Source organism: Pagrus pagrus (genome assembly GCF_965226575.1).
Source record: "Pagrus pagrus genome assembly, chromosome: 8".
NCBI lineage: Eukaryota > Metazoa > Chordata > Actinopteri > Spariformes > Sparidae > Pagrus > Pagrus pagrus.
In genome coordinates this window covers 3,302,780-3,309,552 of record NC_140192.1, presented here as the reverse complement: position 1 = coordinate 3,309,552, position 6,773 = coordinate 3,302,780, and the positions used below count along the sequence as shown (strand labels likewise).

Below are 6,773 nucleotides of genomic sequence, written 5' to 3'. Positions count from 1 at the left end.
CATATTATTTCTGCCTGCAGCTCTGAGAAATGATTATGGAAGTTGAATTTAAATCAGAAGATAGATGTGTTTTGTTTTTCTCGGAGGTTTTTCTCTGAACAATTATTTGTGGGTAATCAAAATCAATACGTTTCATAAGTTTTCAGCTTTAATCTGAGTGTTGAACGTGTGTTTCTTTCTCACTAAACTAAAACCAAGCCCGAGCTTTGAGCTTGTTCTCTGCCTGCCTCCTATTATTCCAGACCGAGGCCATTTATCTCTGAGGGTAATGCTCAGCCAAATTTATAGTCACATTTCCTGGGGCACGGAGCCTTATGAGAAATTTGCCTTTTAGGCGAGCTTTAGAGCTCCTTCTACAAGAATGTAACACAGAGAGAGATATAGCATTGTAAAGCTGTCGACACTCCCTTGATGTTCGAAAGCAAATTCATTCACCTCTAGAGCAGTCAAACGCAGTGACGGTAGTTTACTCTTGATGTTGGGTTATTCTTGTATTCAGATCAGCACTAAAAAAATGTTAATCATAAACTTGATGCTGAGCGCGGTCTGACTAAAGTGGTCGGAAGTACAGTCCTTCCTCCACCATGCAAAGAAGCTGGCTGTGTGCGAGCATGTCTGAGCAGTGACATGTTTTATTCAGAGCTGCGCTCGCAAATATACAAAAAAAAAAAAATAGCTGAGCCTTGAATTTCAAAAGGCGATACCACCCAAGAGGAAGTCAAGACGACAAATTGACCGTGTTGGAATTGAGTCTAATTTTGGTGGGCAAAAGCCCTCGTTGACCGGATCATCCGCCCCCTTTATGTTCAGGATTTATACACTTTGATGTCGGCCTCCGATGACAAGCTGCCAGGCCAGATGAAAACACAAGACAGTCTTTGGTCTAAGGCCTGTCGGGAGCTGAGGGGAGAATGTGGCCATTCATATCTGGCTCAATTTGATGAGCGCCACGTCCGTGACTGCATCGTCAGACTGCGACTTAGCTCTACTTTTATCCGCTGTTTGTTGGCGAGTACGTCCTCTGACACTATAAACCCGGAGCCGCTCGCCACAGAGAGCTCCTCGCTGGAAATAGGCAGCCTGGCGAGGGGAAAGGACAAAAGGGCAGTCCAATTTATTGGTGTTGAAGGTGTTATTTTTTCCTGCTTCAGTTAGTTTTGCCTTTCGGCAGCTGGGACAATCTTATCCACCACGTCTGCAGTGAAGCGGAGCTCGAAGTCCATGCTTCCTGGATGCTGCGATCCTTTGAGGACAGAGGATAAAGAAGGATAATAAATAGACAGGTTAGGCCACTCAGTTTCTCTGAAATGTAATATATTAGATCTATAAAACTTAATTCAAAGTGTTTTAGATGTACTAGCAGCGCAGCTCTATGGATGGCAGTGTTGACTGGTATCGATCCTTGTGTCCAACATCGTTAGATTTCTGCAAACCATGGATATGTTTCAATTTGTATGTATCATAAGTATCGTATCAAAGTTTCAAGCATTTCAAGGCATGCATATGAGCTTACTTCCATGTTGGGATGTGGAGGGAACGATGGTGGCTTTTCAGTTCAGCGAGAGGATCTCTGCAACAAGAGATGCCGTTTTGTCATTTGTAGGTGTGAAACCACAGGATGATTTTGACGAGACATCAGGACAATTTCCAGCCGTGCTTGTAGCAACTAAACATGATGTTTTCCTAACCCGAACCAAGCGGTTTTCATGCCTTAACCATATAGACACTAAGTCACAACATGGCAGTGAAAACTGAAACCACTGCGACATATCCATGGTTGCATCTATTCTTGCAGCTGGGTCGGTTACACTGTAGGAGTGCAGTGTTAAATCACTGCCGTTCTCTCTTAACATTGCTTGCATGTTGTATTTTACCTGTTGTCAGTTCATCAGTCATCGTCTCTCTGTCTTTTTACAGCCTGCAATTACCTCCCTGCTCTGCAGCAGTCCTCTGTGTTTACTGCCGTCAGCCATCACTCCCACACGCACCCTGTTCACCTGCCTCCTGTCTCCGATCTCCTCATCAGCCCAACATATACACCAGCCACTTTCCCCCACCTCTCCATCAGACTGTCTGTTGTGTGTTGGGTGTGTTGTACAGGGGTGCTATGAAGATATTCAGAAACTTATTTTGGAAACAAGGATGCAGAAACACCCACGGCTGCTTCCTGATTGGTTTCGAACAAACCAAAAAAAGAAGGAGGGGTCATCACGATTAAGAAATGCCTCCAGAAAATGAAAGCACACACTTCAGAGAGGAGGTGAACTACTGATGTTTTTATTGACACGTTGTTCGTAGGCTCCTGTTCACAGTGTCATTGGATTCACATCAGCCGAAATCAGTCGGATCTGCCCCGTTTGTTAACAATACTATCAGCCCTGTCAGTCAGTTGGGAAAATAATCTGTGGTTGACTGACTCTCTGAAGTGTTTTCTTTCATTTTCTGGAGGCATTTCTTCATCAGAAGTCATACGAAGTAGATATGTCGGGTTCATCTCCTGTTGACTTCAATACAACCGGCATGACAATCTGGCTGCAAAGCAAGATTCACCCTTCCTTCTTTTTTGGGGTCGTTGATCGGTCTCATCGGTGCATTCCTTGGAAATGTGAACTCGGATTATGTGTTATGATATTGTTGAGTATTTAAGTTATTGTACGATGATGGGATGGATGTTATATTGTCTATATTAGAGAGACACAAACGGAAATTAAAGCTGCAAGCAGCGATGAACGGGCCCTCGCCCCCCCACGTACGTCGGGCCGTGGCGCCGTCGGAGGGCAGACGCAGAGGGCAAGTTTGTCCACTATGTGGCCCCAGAGCTCACCCATCAATTATATGTCATGTTGTAATGTATGATTTTGAGAAAACAGCCTGTGAATGTCATGTAAATTGGATGATGTTTGTTTGTGTGTGTGTGTGTGTGTCTTTTGGATTCACTTCTGTTTTGTTGTGCTTGCTTTTATTGTGTGAAGCTCTTTGTGCTACATTGTATTTGTATTAAATGTGCGATATAAATGACGTCTGATTGATTGATATCAGGCTGACCCACAACACAACGTAGCCACCTAGTGGACAGTTTGTGTCCAACACACACCACACATTGACATGGCTCGCACAGTGGCCAAGCATTGAAAGTTCAGACTGTCATGCCCACCAGGAATAACGTAGGCGAAAGCTTTTTACCACTTTTCATCATCAAGGTATGAGGATGAGTCTTAGTGACTGTGAAGTCTGTGGCGTTAAATCTGTAGGGCAAGTTAATTAAAGTACGAGCCGTGGAAATGGGTGGAAATGGCGGCAACATCTCAACTTTGAACCAAAATGGCAAACTTCCCGTTGGACTGAGGTTGTGGGTCCAAGAGGCTTTTTTGTGCGTTTGGTCACGATACTTATGCGTGCCGAAATTCATTATTGTATGTGCATGTAGGAGGCGGGGCTTCAAGTTTGACAAAATGGCCGCTGTGAACCAAAATGGCGGACTTCCTGTTGGACTGAGGGTTTCGGTGCCAAGGGGTATTTGTGCGTCTGGTTATGATACATATGTATATCAGAGGCAAAACCTTTTGACAAGGTGTCATCATCAAGGTCTGAAGATGATATTTAGTGAGTGTGAAGTCTGTGGCGTTAAATCTGTAGGACTAGTGAAATAAAGTACGAGGCTTAGAAATGAAAAAAAATTAATGGGAAAAGCCATAAGGGGGCGTTAGGGGGCGCTACTGAGCTATCGTGCTGCGCATGAGGGCAGTTGTGCTATCGAATTAACGTACTCATGGGTAAGGAGCTACGGGCCAAATTTGGTGAGTCTGCGAACATCCTAAAGTCCCGAAAAACAGCGTCGGAAAAATGAAAATTGCCGCACGCCATTCAAGATGGCCGACTTCCTGTTGCAGCAAAAATTCCAACAAAAATCATTCCTGCCTAAATCCTTGAGAGCCACGACTCCTGCGAATTTCACGACGATCCGAGAAAGTTGCCACGGGGACACAGCGACATTAGGTGGCGCTATGGAGTCCCCTGGCCACACCCACCCCCAATCATGTTGAATTCAGATGTGGGCGCGCACATGTGACGTATGTTCCGAGTGTGGTGAGTTTTGGGGCATGATCAGGCCGCCAAATATGCAGTCGAGTGGGAGGAAGAAGGAGAAAAATAAATAATCCCTACAGATACAATAGGTCCTCGCACGAGATTCGTGTTCGGGCCCTAATTATGGATGAGAGAGACAAGAACAGCTGTTGATAATGTTTTAATAAAAACAGAAAAAATGCGTTCAGGTTTTCTCTCTGGTACCTGTAACGTGTACTATAGAAACTAAAAGTAAAAGGAAGTGTAACCTTTTTTGTGCAGCAAGTAATTGTGATTACCTCAATAGTTTATAAAATAGACTGCTGAATATAAGGCGCACCGGTGCGACTGATGAAAATGTTTAGTGGCACTTGAGTATTCACCTCGTCATGTATTCTTTTCTCTTCTTTCTCTCTTCGAGCACAAACAAGCCTCTTCATAATATCAAAGATCACAGAAGAGTAAATGATAAAGCCGTTTGTTACCTTGAACTCTTCCGAGCTGATATCAAAACAGAAAATCTCGAGTGGCTACGACGAAAAAGTGTTAAAGTCTTGTAACAAGTTGGGTTTCGTTTAAAATGCAACCAGCCGTGGACACCTGTGTTTGTGTCACCTGCAGACAGAGCGATCTCCTCCTCCAGCGTCCTCCACCTCTGCTCCGTGAGCAAACACACAGTCTGCGTCCTGAGGCCGCCAACGCTCGCACTGACGTTGTGTTTACAGAGCTTCACAAATTAACTTGTCTCCGCAGAAAAACAGCCTTAAATGCAAATGACAGTGAGTCTGTTGCCAACAGCAAGTGTGGCAGAACACCAACTATTTTGCCTGTCAGCGAGCTCCACTAACAAATCAACAGTATGCTCGCTGTTGGCAGGAGAGCCTGCGACACTATCCTCTCAATTACACTGTACGGCGTTCGCCAGCTTGCTTGATTGCCGGTCATCCATCAGATAAATACCACATACACTTAAAATGCCATCTAATCTGCTGTTGTGCCTCCGAAAGTGTGAATCTGCTGATGGCATGCAACGCACACTAGTTTCAACATTTCAACACATTACAGCTCAGCTGTGTTTTATTTTGAAGAACAGTGACATGTTTTGAGCCTGTTATGGTCTCACCAACCACAGAGACAAGTTTCAGTTGTGATATCTTCTTCTGCAGCCCTGAGTAAATAAAAATGCTGTCATGGTTCTGTCATTTTAGTTTCACTTTATGTTCTGTGTCTTCTGTTTTCCCTCCACACCTGTCCTGCATCAGTTTAATTGTTACCTGAGTTCCTCTGCAGTCTGCTTTGCCTCCACACCAGCACTGCATCTTTCTCATCAGCCCTTCCCCTCTGCAGTGTGTTTTTTCCCAGACTTTTTCCCAGTTTCTAGTGTTTTTCCAATCATTACCCTCACCTGTGTCTGCACCTCCTTCCACCTGCACCTCCAGTCCAGCCCCTTTGTTCAGTCATTGTTGAGTCATCTGTTTCCACGATCCCTGAGCCTGTTTTTGTGTTTCCCCGATGCTTCTTCCTGTTTGTCTGTTCCTTGTGTTGCTGTGACCACAAATAAAACTTCATCCACTGCATTCCCTGCCTGCCGTCTCGTGCATTTGGGTCCACTGTCTCAACTTGTTTGAAAAGTGCTGCTGGCATCAAATTCAGAATAAGCAGATATTTGCAAAACACTAATGACGTAGTATCATTTTCAATCAAGGGTGTGTCAAAAAACGAAAAGGTACTTGAAGGCACCCTGTGGCTGGCCTCTAGGAGCGATGTTTGTACGAGTGGGAGTGTCGTGATTCACATTCATGCAGTCGGTTTGTTCCAGTGGTTGATAGTGGAAAAGTGTTCGCAGTAAAAGAACAAAACAACCTAGAAGTAGACCAACAAATGCAGTGAAGACGTAGAGTCGAAGATTGCAAACATACATATAAGGGCCCGTGTCCACGTAACGTTTTTTTTTTCGGGCCCAGTGCTGAGGTCATCGCTGTATGTACCCTTAGTTTTAATTGGAAGGGACGTCCAAAGGTTAAGATTCTTCAATTAGTAAAACTGAGCAAACTTTGTTATAATTAAGGTTTTCTTTTGTAACATCTCTTAACCACAAAGTTCACATTCATGGCATGTTCATAAATTTCATAGTATATTTTGAAATCAGGGAATTGAGAAAGCTTTGACCGCAGCTCCTTTTGACAGACTACAGCATAAATATTGTTTCCGGAAGCTTTAACAAAGACGAACAAGCTGCGGCTTTTAACATAATGAAATACTGAACGCACACATCCACCGAGCTGCTGACAGAATACTTAAAATTAATACGTGATCCTTAATGTGTGAATTTAAAATATATCAGCACAATAGTTGTGGCTGCGCTCCCTCACACACACACACACACACACACATACCCAGAGCTGCAGATATATGCCAACACCTCGGGCCCGTCTGTTTCCAGATCACCCTGGTTAATGAGCAGCAGCGATTGAAGGGGATGAAATGTACCGACAGGCCTCCTCACATCTTCGCTGCTATTTGCAAGTCACCATCTTCAGTTGACCTTCTCGGCACTGCTCGCGTGGGTTACATGGGTTTAAGTTTTCTCATTTTAAAGATTGTATTCTTTACTGTTAGAGGAGATGTTTCACCCAAATTACTTACCCCGAGATTGGGTTTGTTTGCCCTCTGCTCCAATACAGTGGAAGTAAATTGATTTTTTTTCC

At 44.1% G+C, this 6,773-nt stretch overlaps 1 long non-coding RNA gene across 1 annotated transcript; it reads right to left on the bottom strand.

Moving 5' to 3' along the window:
• Window positions 1-655: 655 nt before the first annotated feature.
• Window positions 656-5,423, bottom strand: LOC311260855. Its single transcript, XR_014623063.1, has 3 exons — window positions 5,340-5,423; window positions 1,514-1,570; window positions 656-1,243 (listed from the first exon to the last, which is right to left on the bottom strand). It is a non-coding gene; the product is annotated as an uncharacterized lncRNA (long non-coding RNA).
• Window positions 5,424-6,773: the final 1,350 nt, after the last annotated feature.